This window comes from Lissotriton helveticus, chromosome 1_2 (genome assembly GCF_964261635.1).
Source record: "Lissotriton helveticus chromosome 1_2, aLisHel1.1, whole genome shotgun sequence".
NCBI classification, from domain to species: domain Eukaryota; kingdom Metazoa; phylum Chordata; class Amphibia; order Caudata; family Salamandridae; genus Lissotriton; species Lissotriton helveticus.
The window spans coordinates 376,658,898-376,675,691 of NC_136058.1; the positions used below are offsets into that span (position 1 = coordinate 376,658,898).

The 16,794-nt window shown below is 47.8% G+C and overlaps 23 non-coding genes across 23 annotated transcripts; 9 read left to right on the plus strand and 14 right to left on the minus strand.

Moving 5' to 3' along the window:
* Positions 1-391: 391 nt before the first annotated feature.
* TRNAG-GCC (transfer RNA glycine (anticodon GCC)) lies at positions 392-462 on the plus strand. The gene has a single exon. It is a non-coding gene; the product is annotated as a tRNA-Gly (tRNA).
* Positions 463-533: 71 nt separating this feature from the next.
* TRNAW-CCA (transfer RNA tryptophan (anticodon CCA)) lies at positions 534-605 on the minus strand. The gene has a single exon. It is a non-coding gene; the product is annotated as a tRNA-Trp (tRNA).
* Positions 606-2,552: 1,947 nt separating this feature from the next.
* On the minus strand, positions 2,553-2,626 carry TRNAN-GUU (transfer RNA asparagine (anticodon GUU)). Its single transcript has one exon. It is a non-coding gene; the product is annotated as a tRNA-Asn (tRNA).
* A 207-nt stretch (positions 2,627-2,833) lies between these two features.
* TRNAG-GCC (transfer RNA glycine (anticodon GCC)) lies at positions 2,834-2,904 on the plus strand. The gene has a single exon. It is a non-coding gene; the product is annotated as a tRNA-Gly (tRNA).
* Positions 2,905-2,975: 71 nt separating this feature from the next.
* Positions 2,976-3,047, minus strand: TRNAW-CCA (transfer RNA tryptophan (anticodon CCA)). The gene has a single exon. It is a non-coding gene; the product is annotated as a tRNA-Trp (tRNA).
* Positions 3,048-4,977: 1,930 nt separating this feature from the next.
* TRNAN-GUU (transfer RNA asparagine (anticodon GUU)) lies at positions 4,978-5,051 on the minus strand. The gene has a single exon. It is a non-coding gene; the product is annotated as a tRNA-Asn (tRNA).
* A 207-nt stretch (positions 5,052-5,258) lies between these two features.
* TRNAG-GCC (transfer RNA glycine (anticodon GCC)) lies at positions 5,259-5,329 on the plus strand. Its single transcript has one exon. It is a non-coding gene; the product is annotated as a tRNA-Gly (tRNA).
* Positions 5,330-5,400: 71 nt separating this feature from the next.
* Positions 5,401-5,472, minus strand: TRNAW-CCA (transfer RNA tryptophan (anticodon CCA)). Its single transcript has one exon. It is a non-coding gene; the product is annotated as a tRNA-Trp (tRNA).
* A 1,484-nt stretch (positions 5,473-6,956) lies between these two features.
* TRNAG-GCC (transfer RNA glycine (anticodon GCC)) lies at positions 6,957-7,027 on the plus strand. Its single transcript has one exon. It is a non-coding gene; the product is annotated as a tRNA-Gly (tRNA).
* A 71-nt stretch (positions 7,028-7,098) lies between these two features.
* On the minus strand, positions 7,099-7,170 carry TRNAW-CCA (transfer RNA tryptophan (anticodon CCA)). The gene has a single exon. It is a non-coding gene; the product is annotated as a tRNA-Trp (tRNA).
* A 248-nt stretch (positions 7,171-7,418) lies between these two features.
* On the minus strand, positions 7,419-7,492 carry TRNAN-GUU (transfer RNA asparagine (anticodon GUU)). The gene has a single exon. It is a non-coding gene; the product is annotated as a tRNA-Asn (tRNA).
* Positions 7,493-7,699: 207 nt separating this feature from the next.
* On the plus strand, positions 7,700-7,770 carry TRNAG-GCC (transfer RNA glycine (anticodon GCC)). The gene has a single exon. It is a non-coding gene; the product is annotated as a tRNA-Gly (tRNA).
* A 71-nt stretch (positions 7,771-7,841) lies between these two features.
* On the minus strand, positions 7,842-7,913 carry TRNAW-CCA (transfer RNA tryptophan (anticodon CCA)). The gene has a single exon. It is a non-coding gene; the product is annotated as a tRNA-Trp (tRNA).
* A 1,626-nt stretch (positions 7,914-9,539) lies between these two features.
* On the minus strand, positions 9,540-9,611 carry TRNAW-CCA (transfer RNA tryptophan (anticodon CCA)). The gene has a single exon. It is a non-coding gene; the product is annotated as a tRNA-Trp (tRNA).
* A 248-nt stretch (positions 9,612-9,859) lies between these two features.
* Positions 9,860-9,933, minus strand: TRNAN-GUU (transfer RNA asparagine (anticodon GUU)). Its single transcript has one exon. It is a non-coding gene; the product is annotated as a tRNA-Asn (tRNA).
* A 207-nt stretch (positions 9,934-10,140) lies between these two features.
* On the plus strand, positions 10,141-10,211 carry TRNAG-GCC (transfer RNA glycine (anticodon GCC)). Its single transcript has one exon. It is a non-coding gene; the product is annotated as a tRNA-Gly (tRNA).
* A 71-nt stretch (positions 10,212-10,282) lies between these two features.
* TRNAW-CCA (transfer RNA tryptophan (anticodon CCA)) lies at positions 10,283-10,354 on the minus strand. The gene has a single exon. It is a non-coding gene; the product is annotated as a tRNA-Trp (tRNA).
* A 1,946-nt stretch (positions 10,355-12,300) lies between these two features.
* TRNAN-GUU (transfer RNA asparagine (anticodon GUU)) lies at positions 12,301-12,374 on the minus strand. Its single transcript has one exon. It is a non-coding gene; the product is annotated as a tRNA-Asn (tRNA).
* A 207-nt stretch (positions 12,375-12,581) lies between these two features.
* On the plus strand, positions 12,582-12,652 carry TRNAG-GCC (transfer RNA glycine (anticodon GCC)). The gene has a single exon. It is a non-coding gene; the product is annotated as a tRNA-Gly (tRNA).
* A 2,089-nt stretch (positions 12,653-14,741) lies between these two features.
* Positions 14,742-14,815, minus strand: TRNAD-GUC (transfer RNA aspartic acid (anticodon GUC)). Its single transcript has one exon. It is a non-coding gene; the product is annotated as a tRNA-Asp (tRNA).
* Positions 14,816-15,022: 207 nt separating this feature from the next.
* Positions 15,023-15,093, plus strand: TRNAG-GCC (transfer RNA glycine (anticodon GCC)). The gene has a single exon. It is a non-coding gene; the product is annotated as a tRNA-Gly (tRNA).
* A 71-nt stretch (positions 15,094-15,164) lies between these two features.
* TRNAW-CCA (transfer RNA tryptophan (anticodon CCA)) lies at positions 15,165-15,236 on the minus strand. Its single transcript has one exon. It is a non-coding gene; the product is annotated as a tRNA-Trp (tRNA).
* A 1,484-nt stretch (positions 15,237-16,720) lies between these two features.
* On the plus strand, positions 16,721-16,791 carry TRNAG-GCC (transfer RNA glycine (anticodon GCC)). Its single transcript has one exon. It is a non-coding gene; the product is annotated as a tRNA-Gly (tRNA).
* Positions 16,792-16,794: the final 3 nt, after the last annotated feature.

Consider the following 16,794-nt stretch of genomic DNA (forward strand, 5'->3'; position numbering starts at 1 on the left):
CAGAACTCTGCCCGTTTCACCCCAGCATTTAGGGGAGGACACAGAATCTGGGAAAGCCAGTGGGAAGGATTTTCCAGGAGGAGAGTTCAGTGAGATAATCTGAAACACAATAGTGCTGGTGATCTGGCGGGTGCATTCTGTGAACCACTTTTGTCGGGAGCAGCCTGCCATCATGCCCTGATAAACACAACTCTAGTCCCAAGCCAGTGACCTCAGCAAATGCAAAGACATTCATAGTTATAGTCTCCTGCATCTGATTCTTGCCATCTTCATGTGAAACGTTGGCGTTATCATGTCTGCTGCGCACACTTGGTTCATATGTGTACAATTTAAGTGTGTGCACCTGATCACTGTCTTGGGTAGAGCTCTGCCTGTGAACAACCCATGTGAAGCATTGGTGGTTCAGTGGTAGAATTCTCGCCTGCCACGCGGGAGGCCCGGGTTCGATTCCCGGCCAATGCAAGACTGCTTTCTTTTGACTTTGTTTTCGAAAGGAAATATATGACCTCAGTGGGGAATAAAATGGTAAGCAGTGACCCCGACGTGATTTGAACACGCAACCTTCTGATCTGGAGTCAGACGCGCTACCGTTGCGCCACGAGGTCCTTACACTTACAGCTTTGGGAGCCAGATCAACAAATGCTGTGGGCCTTTTGACTTATTTTCCCCTCCTCATATGCCTACAGTTGTATTACAGGGCTAGGCCTTTTGTTTTCTATCCTAATTATGAAATTGACTGCAGGTGCAGAGAGAACGCAGAGGATTGAAATGTTCAGATAAAGGGTCTTAAGCAGGAGAGAGCAGAGGTACGTATCTGTGTTTCATTAAAGTGTTTCATGCCGGCAAAAAGGATACTTCCCTGGGTGGGCTTGAACCACCAACCTTTCTGTTAACAACCGAACGCGCTAACCATTTGCACCACAGAGGTTAATAACTGTAGCACAGTTCCTGAGACTCAATATATATCTTGATAATTGTGTGCCTGCCTGGAGCTTGTGTTATATAATGCGTCTTTATGCCATACAGCATTTCTCATTTGCTTAGTGTCTTGTTATTGTTGGACGTAATGATGAATAGACTACTGTCTAATGGTCTTAGAGCCAGTATTACTACCGGTCCCAGTGTATGAGACACATACATGACTTTTCTGTTGCCTGCTTAGCATAGCTCCCTGCTCCTCTGTAGGTGTGCTACCAGCCAGTAAGGCGTGTGCCTTGCCCATCAGATGTGTTATGTTAGACTTGACTTCTCTGTGAGCAAAGTCTCCCTCCCATAGCAGGTGCTTTCTCTGAACTCTTGACTTGTAAGACTGCTGGGAAAGGCCCTCCCTAGCCCCTCACTCAGATAGATACATTTACCTTCAGAGCTCAGCTTTGGAGAAAGAGATTGGGGAGAGAGCAAATAGGGGAAGGCCCATGGTGCACACTTTATTTTACATAAAAGCTGGGGCTTGTGGGAGGACAGGGACAAGAGGGTTCTCAGGGAAAGAAATCCCAGGAGTATTGATGGCTAGGCCCTGAAACACAACAATCCCGGATTGGCAAGGCACAATATGCCTGTGCAACAGGCCTGACCCTAGGCTTCCGGAGTTCTTGGTCACAAAAGGCTCCAGTGATCTAAGCCCGACCAGGGCTGTGCCCGACCAGGGCTGTAGGCCGCGTTGGGAGCGCGTTAGGGACGCGTAAAGGGACGCAGGGCGCAGAACTCTGCCCGTTTCACCCCAGCATTTAGGGGAGGACACAGAATCTGGGAAAGCCAGTGGGAAGGATTTTCCAGGAGGAGAGTTCAGTGAGATAATCTGAAACACAATAGTGCTGGTGATCTGGCGGGTGCATTCTGTGAACCACTTTTGTCGGGAGCAGCCTGCCATCATGCCCTGATAAACACAACTCTAGTCCCAAGCCAGTGACCTCAGCAAATGCAAAGACATTCATAGTTATAGTCTCCTGCATCTGATTCTTGCCATCTTCATGTGAAACGTTGGCGTTATCATGTCTGCTGCGCACACTTTGTTCATATGTGTACAATTTAAGTGTGTGCACCTGATCACTGTCTTGGGCAGAGCTCTGCCTGTGAACGACCCATGTGAAGCATTGGTGGTTCAGTGGTAGAATTCTCGCCTGCCACGCGGGAGGCCCGGGTTCGATTCCCAGCCAATGCAAGACTGCTTTCTTTTGACTTTGTTTTCGAAAGGAAATATATGACCTCAGTGGGGAATAAAATGGTAAGCAGTGACCCCGACGTGATTTGAACACGCAACCTTCTGATCTGGAGTCAGACGCGCTAGCGTTACGCCACGAGGTCCTTACACTTACAGCTTTCGGAGCCAGATCAACAAATGCTGTGGGCCTTTTGACTTATTTTCCCCTCCTCATATGCCTACAGTTGTATTACAGAGCTTGACCTTTTGTTTTCTATCCTAATTATGAAATTGACTGCAGGTGCCGAGAGAACGCAGAGAATTGAAATATTCAGGGAAAGGGTGTCCAGCAAGAGAGAGCAAAGGTATGTATCTGTTTTCCATTCAAGTGTTTCATTCAGGCAAAATAATACGTCCCTGGGTGGGCTTGAACCACCAACCTTTCGGTTAACAGCCGAACACGCTAACCGATTGCGCCACAGAGACGAGTGACTACAGCATCTTTCCTTAGACTCAATATATATCTTGATATGTATGTGCCTGCCTGGAGCTTGTCTTATATAAGCCATCATCATGTGAAACTTTGGCGTTGTCATGTCTGCTGCGCACACTTTGTTCATATGTGTACAATTTAAGTGTGTGCACCTGATCACTGTCTTGGACAGAGCTATGCCTGTGAACTCCCCATGTGAAGCATTGGTGGTTCAGTGGTAGAATTCTCGCCTGCCACGCGGGAGGCCCGGGTTCGATTCCCGGCCAATGCAAGGCTGCGTTCCTTTGACTTTGTTTTCGAAAGGAAATATATGAACTCAGTGGGGAATAAAATGGTAAGCAGTGACCCCGACGTGATTTGACCACGCAACCTTCTGATCTGGAGTCAGACGCGCTACCGTTGCGCCACAAGGTCCTTACACTTACAGCCTTCAAGCCAGATCAACAAATGCTGATGGCCTTTTGACTTATTTTCCCCTCCTCATATGCCTACAGTTGTATTACAGGGCTAGGCCTTTTGTTTTCTATCCTAATTATGAAATTGACTGCAGGTGCAGAGAGAACGCAGAGGATTGAAATGTTCAGATAAAGGGTCTTAAGCAGGAGAGAGCAGAGGTACGTATCTGTGTTTCATTAAAGTGTTTCATGCCGGCAAAAAGGATACTTCCCTGGGTGGGCTTGAACCACCAACCTTTCTGTTAACAACCGAACGCGCTAACCATTTGCACCACAGAGGTTAATAACTGTAGCACAGTTCCTGAGACTCAATATATATCTTGATAATTGTGTGCCTGCCTGGAGCTTGTGTTATATAATGCGTCTTTATGCCATACAGCATTTCTCATTTGCTTAGTGTCTTGTTATTGTTGGACGTAATGATGAATAGACTACTGTCTAATGGTCTTAGAGCCAGTATTACTACCGGTCCCAGTGTATGAGACACATACATGACTTTTCTGTTGCCTGCTTAGCATAGCTCCCTGCTCCTCTGTAGGTGTGCTACCAGCCAGTAAGGCGTGTGCCTTGCCCATCAGATGTGTTATGTTAGACTTGACTTCTCTGTGAGCAAAGTCTCCCTCCCATAGCAGGTGCTTTCTCTGAACTCTTGACTTGTAAGACTGCTGGGAAAGGCCCTCCCTAGCCCCTCACTCAGATAGATACATTTACCTTCAGAGCTCAGCTTTGGAGAAAGAGATTGGGGAGAGAGCAAATAGGGGAAGGCCCATGGTGCACACTTTATTTTACATAAAAGCTGGGGCTTGTGGGAGGACAGGGACAAGAGGGTTCTCAGGGAAAGAAATCCCAGGAGTATTGATGGCTAGGCCCTGAAACACAACAATCCCGGATTGGCAAGGCACAATATGCCTGTGCAACAGGCCTGACCCTAGGCCTCCGGAGTTCTTGGTCACAAAAGGCTCCAGTGATCTAAGCCCGACCAGGGCTGTAGGCCGCGTTGGGAGCGCGTTAGGGACGCGTAAAGGGACGCAGGGCGCAGAACTCTGCCCGTTTCACCCCAGCATTTAGGGGAGGACACAGAATCTGGGAAAGCCAGTGGGAAGGATTTTCCAGGAGGAGAGTTCAGTGAGATAATCTGAAACACAATAGTGCTGGTGATCTGGCGGGTGCATTCTGTGAACCACTTTTGTCGGGAGCAGCCTGCCATCATGCCCTGATAAACACAACTCTAGTCCCAAGCCAGTGACCTCAGCAAATGCAAAGACATTCATAGTTATAGTCTCCTGCATCTGATTCTTGCCATCTTCATGTGAAACGTTGGCGTTATCATGTCTGCTGCGCACACTTTGTTCATATGTGTACAATTTAAGTGTGTGCACCTGATCACTGTCTTGGGCAGAGCTCTGCCTGTGAACGACCCATGTGAAGCATTGGTGGTTCAGTGGTAGAATTCTCGTCTGCCACGCGGGAGGCCCGGGTTCGATTCCCAGCCAATGCAAGACTGCTTTCTTTTGACTTTGTTTTCGAAAGGAAATATATGACCTCAGTGGGGAATAAAATGGTAAGCAGTGACCCCGACGTGATTTGAACACGCAACCTTCTGATCTGGAGTCAGACGTGCTAGCGTTACGCCACGAGGTCCTTACACTTACAGCTTTCGGAGCCAGATCAACAAATGCTGTGGGCCTTTTGACTTATTTTCCCCTCCTCATATGCCTACAGTTGTATTACAGAGCTTGACCTTTTGTTTTCTATCCTAATTATGAAATTGACTGCAGGTGCCGAGAGAACGCAGAGAATTGAAATATTCAGGGAAAGGGTGTCCAGCAAGAGAGAGCAAAGGTATGTATCTGTTTTCCATTCAAGTGTTTCATTCAGGCAAAATAATACGTCCCTGGGTGGGCTTGAACCACCAACCTTTCGGTTAACAGCCGAACGCGCTAACCGATTGCGCCACAAAGACGAGTGACTACAGCATCTTTCCTTAGACTCAATATATATCTTGATATGTATGTGCCTGCCTGGAGCTTGTCTTATATAAGCCATCATCATGTGAAACTTTGGCGTTGTCATGTCTGCTGCGCACACTTTGTTCATATGTGTACAATTTAAGTGTGTGCACCTGATCACTGTCTTGGACAGAGCTATGCCTGTGAACTCCCCATGTGAAGCATTGGTGGTTCAGTGGTAGAATTCTCGCCTGCCACGCGGGAGGCCCGGGTTCGATTCCCGGCCAATGCAAGGCTGCGTTCCTTTGACTTTGTTTTCGAAAGGAAATATATGAACTCAGTGGGGAATAAAATGGTAAGCAGTGACCCCGACGTGATTTGACCACGCAACCTTCTGATCTGGAGTCAGACGCGCTACCGTTGCGCCACAAGGTCCTTATACTTACAGCCTTCAAGCCAGATCAACAAATGCTGATGGCCTTTTGACTTATTTTCCCCTCCTCATATGCCTACAGTTGTATTACAGGGCTAGGCCTTTTGTTTTCTATCCTAATTATGAAATTGACTGCAGGTGCAGAGAGAACGCAGAGGATTGAAATGTTCAGATAAAGGGTCTTAAGCAGGAGAGAGCAGAGGTACGTATCTGTGTTTCATTAAAGTGTTTCATGCCGGCAAAAAGGATACTTCCCTGGGTGGGCTTGAACCACCAACCTTTCTGTTAACAACCGAACGCGCTAACCATTTGCACCACAGAGGTTAATAACTGTAGCACAGTTCCTGAGACTCAATATATATCTTGATAATTGTGTGCCTGCCTGGAGCTTGTGTTATATAATGCGTCTTTATGCCATACAGCATTTCTCATTTGCTTAGTGTCTTGTTATTGTTGGACGTAATGATGAATAGACTACTGTCTAATGGTCTTAGAGCCAGTATTACTACCGGTCCCAGTGTATGAGACACATACATGACTTTTCTGTTGCCTGCTTAGCATAGCTCCCTGCTCCTCTGTAGGTGTGCTACCAGCCAGTAAGGCGTGTGCCTTGCCCATCAGATGTGTTATGTTAGACTTGACTTCTCTGTGAGCAAAGTCTCCCTCCCATAGCAGGTGCTTTCTCTGAACTCTTGACTTGTAAGACTGCTGGGAAAGGCCCTCCCTAGCCCCTCACTCAGATAGATACATTTACCTTCAGAGCTCAGCTTTGGAGAAAGAGATTGGGGAGAGAGCAAATAGGGGAAGGCCCATGGTGCACACTTTATTTTACATAAAAGCTGGGGCTTGTGGGAGGACAGGGACAAGAGGGTTCTCAGGGAAAGAAATCCCAGGAGTATTGATGGCTAGGCCCTGAAACACAACAATCCCGGATTGGCAAGGCACAATATGCCTGTGCAACAGGCCTGACCCTAGGCTTCCGGAGTTCTTGGTCACAAAAGGCTCCAGTGATCTAAGCCCGACCAGGGCTGTGCCCGACCAGGGCTGTAGGCCGCGTTGGGAGCGCGTTAGGGACGCGTAAAGGGACGCAGGGCGCAGAACTCTGCCCGTTTCACCCCAGCATTTAGGGGAGGACACAGAATCTGGGAAAGCCAGTGGGAAGGATTTTCCAGGAGGAGAGTTCAGTGAGATAATCTGAAACACAATAGTGCTGGTGATCTGGCGGGTGCATTCTGTGAACCACTTTTGTCGGGAGCAGCCTGCCATCATGCCCTGATAAACACAACTCTAGTCCCAAGCCAGTGACCTCAGCAAATGCAAAGACATTCATAGTTATAGTCTCCTGCATCTGATTCTTGCCATCTTCATGTGAAACGTTGGCGTTATCATGTCTGCTGCGCACACTTGGTTCATATGTGTACAATTTAAGTGTGTGCACCTGATCACTGTCTTGGGTAGAGCTCTGCCTGTGAACAACCCATGTGAAGCATTGGTGGTTCAGTGGTAGAATTCTCGCCTGCCACGCGGGAGGCCCGGGTTCGATTCCCGGCCAATGCAAGACTGCTTTCTTTTGACTTTGTTTTCGAAAGGAAATATATGACCTCAGTGGGGAATAAAATGGTAAGCAGTGACCCCGACGTGATTTGAACACGCAACCTTCTGATCTGGAGTCAGACGCGCTACCGTTGCGCCACGAGGTCCTTACACTTACAGCTTTCGGAGCCAGATCAACAAATGCTGAGGGCCTTTTGACTTATTTTCCCCTCCTCATATGCCTACAGTTGTATTACAGAGCTTGACCTTTTGTTTTCTATCCTAATTATGAAATTGACTGCAGGTGCCGAGAGAACGCAGAAAATTGAAATATTCAGGGAAAGGGTGTCCAGCAAGAGAGAGCAAAGGTATGTATCTGTTTTCCATTCAAGTGTTTCATTCAGGCAAAATAATACGTCCCTGGGTGGGCTTGAACCACCAACCTTTCGGTTAACAGCCGAACGCGCTAACCGATTGCGCCACAGAGACGAGTGACTACAGCATCTTTCCTTAGACTCAATATATATCTTGATATGTATGTGCCTGCCTGGAGCTTGTCTTATATAAGCCATCATCATGTGAAACTTTGGCGTTGTCATGTCTGCTGCGCACACTTTGTTCATATGTGTACAATTTAAGTGTGTGCACCTGATCACTGTCTTGGACAGAGCTATGCCTGTGAACTCCCCATGTGAAGCATTGGTGGTTCAGTGGTAGAATTCTCGCCTGCCACGCGGGAGGCCCGGGTTTGATTCCCGGCCAATGCAAGGCTGCGTTCCTTTGACTTTGTTTTCGAAAGGAAATATATGAACTCAGTGGGGAATAAAATGGTAAGCAGTGACCCCGACGTGATTTGACCACGCAACCTTCTGATCTGGAGTCAGACGCGCTACCGTTGCGCCACAAGGTCCTTACACTTACAGCCTTCAAGCCAGATCAACAAATGCTGATGGCCTTTTGACTTATTTTCCCTTCCTCATATGCCTACAGTTGTATTACAGGGCTAGGCCTTTTGTTTTCTATCCTAATTATGAAATTGACTGCAGGTGCAGAGAGAACGCAGAGGATTGAAATGTTCAGATAAAGGGTCTTAAGCAGGAGAGAGCAGAGGTACGTATCTGTGTTTCATTAAAGTGTTTCATGCCGGCAAAAAGGATACTTCCCTGGGTGGGCTTGAACCACCAACCTTTCTGTTAACAACCGAACGCGCTAACCATTTGCACCACAGAGGTTAATAACTGTAGCACAGTTCCTGAGACTCAATATATATCTTGATAATTGTGTGCCTGCCTGGAGCTTGTGTTATATAATGCGTCTTTATGCCATACAGCATTTCTCATTTGCTTAGTGTCTTGTTATTGTTGGACGTAATGATGAATAGACTACTGTCTAATGGTCTTAGAGCCAGTATTACTACCGGTCCCAGTGTATGAGACACATACATGACTTTTCTGTTGCCTGCTTAGCATAGCTCCCTGCTCCTCTGTAGGTGTGCTACCAGCCAGTAAGGCGTGTGCCTTGCCCATCAGATGTGTTATCTTAGACTTGACTTCTCTGTGAGCAAAGTCTCCCTCCCATAGCAGGTGCTTTCTCTGAACTCTTGACTTGTAAGACTGCTGGGAAAGGCCCTCCCTAGCCCCTCACTCAGATAGATACATTTACCTTCAGAGCTCAGCTTTGGAGAAAGAGATTGGGGAGAGAGCAAATAGGGGAAGGCCCATGGTGCACACTTTATTTTACATAAAAGCTGGGGCTTGTGGGAGGACAGGGACAAGAGGGTTCTCAGGGAAAGAAATCCCAGGAGTATTGATGGCTAGGCCCTGAAACACAACAATCCCGGATTGGCAAGGCACAATATGCCTGTGCAACAGGCCTGACCCTAGGCTTCCGGAGTTCTTGGTCACAAAAGGCTCCAGTGATCTAAGCCCGACCAGGGCTGTGCCCGACCAGGGCTGTAGGCCGCGTTGGGAGCGCGTTAGGGACGCGTAAAGGGACGCAGGGCGCAGAACTCTGCCCGTTTCACCCCAGCATTTAGGGGAGGACACAGAATCTGGGAAAGCCAGTGGGAAGGATTTTCCAGGAGGAGAGTTCAGTGAGATAATCTGAAACACAATAGTGCTGGTGATCTGGCGGGTGCATTCTGTGAACCACTTTTGTCGGGAGCAGCCTGCCATCATGCCCTGATAAACACAACTCTAGTCCCAAGCCAGTGACCTCAGCAAATGCAAAGACATTCATAGTTATAGTCTCCTGCATCTGATTCTTGCCATCTTCATGTGAAACGTTGGCGTTATCATGTCTGCTGCGCACACTTTGTTCATATGTGTACAATTTAAGTGTGTGCACCTGATCACTGTCTTGGGCAGAGCTCTGCCTGTGAACGACCCATGTGAAGCATTGGTGGTTCAGTGGTAGAATTCTCGCCTGCCACGCGGGAGGCCCGGGTTCGATTCCCAGCCAATGCAAGACTGCTTTCTTTTGACTTTGTTTTCGAAAGGAAATATATGACCTCAGTGGGGAATAAAATGGTAAGCAGTGACCCCGACATGATTTGAACACGCAACCTTCTGATCTGGAGTCAGACGCGCTACCGTTACGCCACGAGGTCCTTACACTTACAGCTTTCGGAGCCAGATCAACAAATGCTGTGGGCCTTTTGACTTATTTTCCCCTCCTCATATGCCTACAGTTGTATTACAGAGCTTGACCTTTTGTTTTCTATCCTAATTATGAAATTGACTGCAGGTGCCGAGAGAACGCAGAGAATTGAAATATTCAGGGAAAGGGTGTCCAGCAGGAGAGAGCAAAGGTATGTATCTGTTTTCCATTCAAGTGTTTCATTCAGGCAAAATAATACGTCCCTGGGTGGGCTTGAACCACCAACCTTTCGGTTAACAGCCGAACGCGATAACCGATTGCGCTACAGAGACGAGTGACTACAGCATCTTTCCTTAGACTCAATATATATCTTGATATGTATGTGCCTGCCTGGAGCTTGTCTTATATAAGCCATCATCATGTGAAACTTTGGCGTTGTCATGTCTGCTGCGCACACTTTGTTCATATGTGTACAATTTAAGTGTGTGCACCTGATCACTGTCTTGGACAGAGCTATGCCTGTGAACTCCCCATGTGAAGCATTGGTGGTTCAGTGGTAGAATTCTTGCCTGCCACGCGGGAGGCCCGGGTTCGATTCCCGGCCAATGCAAGGCTGCGTTCCTTTGACTTTGTTTTCGAAAGGAAATATATGAACTCAGTGGGGAATAAAATGGTAAGCAGTGACCCCGACGTGATTTGACCACGCAACCTTCTGATCTGGAGTCAGACGCGCTACCGTTGCGCCACAAGGTCCTTACACTTACAGCCTTCAAGCCAGATCAACAAATGCTGATGGCCTTTTGACTTATTTTCCCCTCCTCATATGCCTACAGTTGTATTACAGGGCTAGGCCTTTTGTTTTCTATCCTAATTATGAAATTGACTGCAGGTGCAGAGAGAACGCAGAGGATTGAAATGTTCAGATAAAGGGTCTTAAGCAGGAGAGAGCAGAGGTACGTATCTGTGTTTCATTAAAGTGTTTCATGCCGGCAAAAAGGATACTTCCCTGGGTGGGCTTGAACCACCAACCTTTCTGTTAACAACCGAACGCGCTAACCATTTGCACCACAGAGGTTAATAACTGTAGCACAGTTCCTGAGACTCAATATATATCTTGATAATTGTGTGCCTGCCTGGAGCTTGTGTTATATAATGCGTCTTTATGCCATACAGCATTTCTCATTTGCTTAGTGTCTTGTTATTGTTGGACGTAATGATGAATAGACTACTGTCTAATGGTCTTAGAGCCAGTATTACTACCGGTCCCAGTGTATGAGACACATACATGACTTTTCTGTTGCCTGCTTAGCATAGCTCCCTGCTCCTCTGTAGGTGTGCTACCAGCCAGTAAGGCGTGTGCCTTGCCCATCAGATGTGTTATGTTAGACTTGACTTCTCTGTGAGCAAAGTCTCCCTCCCATAGCAGGTGCTTTCTCTGAACTCTTGACTTGTAAGACTGCTGGGAAAGGCCCTCCCTAGCCCCTCACTCAGATAGATACATTTACCTTCAGAGCTCAGCTTTGGAGAAAGAGATTGGGGAGAGAGCAAATAGGGGAAGGCCCATGGTGCACACTTTATTTTACATAAAAGCTGGGGCTTGTGGGAGGACAGGGACAAGAGGGTTCTCAGGGAAAGAAATCCCAGGAGTATTGATGGCTAGGCCCTGAAACACAACAATCCCGGATTGGCAAGGCACAATATGCCTGTGCAACAGGCCTGACCCTAGGCTTCCGGAGTTCTTGGTCACAAAAGGCTCCAGTGATCTAAGCCCGACCAGGGCTGTGCCCGACCAGGGCTGTAGGCCGCGTTGGGAGCGCGTTAGGGACGCGTAAAGGGACGCAGGGCGCAGAACTCTGCCCGTTTCACCCCAGCATTTAGGGGAGGACACAGAATCTGGGAAAGCCAGTGGGAAGGATTTTCCAGGAGGAGAGTTCAGTGAGATAATCTGAAACACAATAGTGCTGGTGATCTGGCGGGTGCATTCTGTGAACCACTTTTGTCGGGAGCAGCCTGCCATCATGCCCTGATAAACACAACTCTAGTCCCAAGCCAGTGACCTCAGCAAATGCAAAGACATTCATAGTTATAGTCTCCTGCATCTGATTCTTGCCATCTTCATGTGAAACGTTGGCGTTATCATGTCTGCTGCGCACACTTTGTTCATATGTGTACAATTTAAGTGTGTGCACCTGATCACTGTCTTGGGCAGAGCTCTGCCTGTGAACGACCCATGTGAAGCATTGGTGGTTCAGTGGTAGAATTCTCGCCTGCCACGCGGGAGGCCCGGGTTCGATTCCCAGCCAATGCAAGACTGCTTTCTTTTGACTTTGTTTTCGAAAGGAAATATATGACCTCAGTGGGGAATAAAATGGTAAGCAGTGACCCCGACGTGATTTGAACACGCAACCTTCTGATCTGGAGTCAGACGCGCTAGCGTTACGCCACGAGGTCCTTACACTTACAGCTTTCGGAGCCAGATCAACAAATGCTGTGGGCCTTTTGACTTATTTTCCCCTCCTCATATGCCTACAGTTGTATTACAGAGCTTGACCTTTTGTTTTCTATCCTAATTATGAAATTGACTGCAGGTGCCGAGAGAACGCAGAGAATTGAAATATTCAGGGAAAGGGTGTCCAGCAAGAGAGAGCAAAGGTATGTATCTGTTTTCCATTCAAGTGTTTCATTCAGGCAAAATAATACGTCCCTGGGTGGGCTTGAACCACCAACCTTTCGGTTAACAGCCGAACGCGCTAACCGATTGCGCCACAGAGACGAGTGACTACAGCATCTTTCCTTAGACTCAATATATATCTTGATATGTATGTGCCTGCCTGGAGCTTGTCTTATATAAGCCATCATCATGTGAAACTTTGGCGTTGTCATGTCTGCTGCGCACACTTTGTTCATATGTGTACAATTTAAGTGTGTGCACCTGATCACTGTCTTGGACAGAGCTATGCCTGTGAACTCCCCATGAGAAGCATTGGTGGTTCAGTGGTAGAATTCTTGCCTGCCACGCGGGAGGCCCGGGTTCGATTCCCGGCCAATGCAAGGCTGCGTTCCTTTGACTTTGTTTTCGAAAGGAAATATATGAACTCAGTGGGGAATAAAATGGTAAGCAGTGTCCCCGACGTGATTTGACCACGCAACCTTCTGATCTGGAGTCAGACGCGCTACCGTTGCGCCACAAGGTCCTTACACTTACAGCCTTCAAGCCAGATCAACAAATCCTGATGGCCTTTTGACTTATTTTCCCCTCCTCATATGCCTACAGTTGTATTACAGGGCTAGGCCTTTTGTTTTCTATCCTAATTATGAAATTGACTGCAGGTGCAGAGAGAACGCAGAGGATTGAAATGTTCAGATAAAGGGTCTTAAGCAGGAGAGAGCAGAGGTACGTATCTGTGTTTCATTAAAGTGTTTCATGCCGGCAAAAAGGATACTTCCCTGGGTGGGCTTGAACCACCAACCTTTCTGTTAACAACCGAACGCGCTAACCATTTGCACCACAGAGGTTAATAACTGTAGCACAGTTCCTGAGACTCAATATATATCTTGATAATTGAGTGCCTGCCTGGAGCTTGTGTTATATAATGCGTCTTTATGCCATACAGCATTTCTCATTTGCTTAGTGTCTTGTTATTGTTGGACGTAATGATGAATAGACTACTGTCTAATGGTCTTAGAGCCAGTATTACTACCGGTCCCAGTGTATGAGACACATACATGACTTTTCTGTTGCCTGCTTAGCATAGCTCCCTGCTCCTCTGTAGGTGTGCTACCAGCCAGTAAGGCGTGTGCCTTGCCCATCAGATGTGTTATGTTAGACTTGACTTCTCTGTGAGCAAAGTCTCACTCCCATAGCAGGTGCTTTCTCTGAACTCTTGACTTGTAAGACTGCTGGGAAAGGCCCTCCCTAGCCCCTCACTCAGATAGATACATTTACCTTCAGAGCTCAGCTTTGGAGAAAGAGATTGGGGAGAGAGCAAATAGGGGAAGGCCCATGGTGCACACTTTATTTTACATAAAAGCTGGGGCTTGTGGGAGGACAGGGACAAGAGGGTTCTCAGGGAAAGAAATCCCAGGAGTATTGATGGCTAGGCCCTGAAACACAACAATCCCGGATTGGCAAGGCACAATATGCCTGTGCAACAGGCCTGACCCTAGGCTTCCGGAGTTCTTGGTCACAAAAGGCTCCAGTGATCTAAGCCCGACCAGGGCTGTGCCCGACCAGGGCTGTAGGCCGCGTTGGGAGCGCGTTAGGGACGCGTAAAGGGACGCAGGGCGCAGAACTCTGCCCGTTTCACCCCAGCATTTAGGGGAGGACACAGAATCTGGGAAAGCCAGTGGGAAGGATTTTCCAGGAGGAGAGTTCAGTGAGATAATCTGAAACACAATAGTGCTGGTGATCTGGCGGGTGCATTCTGTGAACCACTTTTGTCGGGAGCAGCCTGCCATCATGCCCTGATAAACACAACTCTAGTCCCAAGCCAGTGACCTCAGCAAATGCAAAGACATTCATAGTTATAGTCTCCTGCATCTGATTCTTGCCATCTTCATGTGAAACGTTGGCGTTATCATGTCTGCTGCGCACACTTTGTTCATATGTGTACAATTTAAGTGTGTGCACCTGATCACTGTCTTGGGCAGAGCTCTGCCTGTGAACGACCCATGTGAAGCATTGGTGGTTCAGTGGTAGAATTCTCGCCTGCCACGCGGGAGGCCCGGGTTCGATTCCCAGCCAATGCAAGACTGCTTTCTTTTGACTTTGTTTTCGAAAGGAAATATATGACCTCAGTGGGGAATAAAATGGTAAGCAGTGACCCCGACGTGATTTGAACACGCAACCTTCTGATCTGGAGTCAGACGCGCTAGCGTTACGCCACGAGGTCCTTACACTTACAGCTTTCGGAGCCAGATCAACAAATGCTGTGGGCCTTTTGACTTATTTTCCCCTCCTCATATGCCTACAGTTGTATTACAGAGCTTGACCTTTTGTTTTCTATCCTAATTATGAAATTGACTGCAGGTGCCGAGAGAACGCAGAGAATTGAAATATTCAGGGAAAGGGTGTCCAGCAAGAGAGAGCAAAGGTATGTATCTGTTTTCCATTCAAGTGTTTCATTCAGGCAAAATAATACGTCCCTGGGTGGGCTTGAACCACCAACCTTTCGGTTGACAGCCGAACGCGCTAACCGATTGCACCACAGAGACGAGTGACTACAGCATCTTTCCTTAGACTCAATATATATCTTGATATGTATGTGCCTGCCTGGAGCTTGTCTTATATAAGCCATCATCATGTGAAACTTTGGCGTTGTCATGTCTGCTGCGCACACTTTGTTCATATGTGTACAATTTAAGTGTGTGCACCTGATCACTGTCTTGGACAGAGCTATGCCTGTGAACTCCCCATGTGAAGCATTGGTGGTTCAGTGGTAGAATTCTCGCCTGCCACGCGGGAGGCCCGGGTTCGATTCCCGGCCAATGCAAGGCTGCGTTCCTTTGACTTTGTTTTCGAAAGGAAATATATGAACTCAGTGGGGAATAAAATGGTAAGCAGTGACCCCGACGTGATTTGACCACGCAACCTTCTGATCTGGAGTCAGACGCGCTACCGTTGCGCCACAAGGTCCTTACACTTACAGCCTTCAAGCCAGATCAACAAATGCTGATGGCCTTTTGACTTATTTTCCCCTCCTCATATGCCTACAGTTGTATTACAGGGCTAGGCCTTTTGTTTTCTATCCTAATTATGAAATTGACTGCAGGTGCAGAGAGAACGCAGAGGATTGAAATGTTCAGATAAAGGGTCTTAAGCAGGAGAGAGCAGAGGTACGTATCTGTGTTTCATTAAAGTGTTTCATGCCGGCAAAAAGGATACTTCCCTGGGTGGGCTTGAACCACCAACCTTTCTGTTAACAACCGAACGCGCTAACCATTTGCACCACAGAGGTTAATAACTGTAGCACAGTTCCTGAGACTCAATATATATCTTGATAATTGTGTGCCTGCCTGGAGCTTGTGTTATATAATGCGTCTTTATGCCATACAGCATTTCTCATTTGCTTAGTGTCTTGTTATTGTTGGACGTAATGATGAATAGACTACTGTCTAATGGTCTTAGAGCCAGTACTACTACCGGTCCCAGTGTATGAGACACATACATGACTTTTCTGTTGCCTGCTTAGCATAGCTCCCTGCTCCTCTGTAGGTGTGCTACCAGCCAGTAAGGCGTGTGCCTTGCCCATCAGATGTGTTATGTTAGACTTGACTTCTCTGTGAGCAAAGTCTCCCTCCCATAGCAGGTGCTTTCTCTGAACTCTTGACTTGTAAGACTGCTGGGAAAGGCCCTCCCTAGCCCCTCACTCAGATAGATACATTTACCTTCAGAGCTCAGCTTTGGAGAAAGAGATTGGGGAGAGAGCAAATAGGGGAAGGCCCATGGTGCACACTTTATTTTACATAAAAGCTGGGGCTTGTGGGAGGACAGGGACAAGAGGGTTCTCAGGGAAAGAAATCCCAGGAGTATTGATGGCTAGGCCCTGAAACACAACAATCCCGGATTGGCAAGGCACAATATGCCTGTGCAACAGGCCTGACCCTAGGCTTCCGGAGTTCTTGGTCACAAAAGGCTCCAGTGATCTAAGCCCGACCAGGGCTGTGCCCGACCAGGGCTGTAGGCCGCGTTGGGAGCGCGTCAGGGACGCGTAAAGGGACGCAGGGCGCAGAACTCTGCCCGTTTCACCCCAGCATTTAGGGGAGGACACAGAATCTGGGAAAGCCAGTGGGAAGGATTTTCCAGGAGGAGAGTTCAGTGAGATAATCTGAAACACAATAGTGCTGGTGATCTGGCGGGTGCATTCTGTGAACCACTTTTGTCGGGAGCAGCCTGCCATCATGCCCTGATAAACACAACTCTAGTCCCAAGCCAGTGACCTCAGCAAATGCAAAGACATTCATAGTTATAGTCTCCTGCAACTGATTCTTGCCATCTTCATGTGAAACGTTGGCGTTATCATGTCTGCTGCGCACACTTGGTTCATATGTGTACAATTTAAGTGTGTGCACCTGATCACTGTCTTGGGTAGAGCTCTGCCTGTGAACAACCCATGTGAAGCATTGGTGGTTCAGTGGTAGAATTCTCGCCTGCCACGCGGGAGGCCTGGGTTCGATTCCCGGCCAATGCAAGA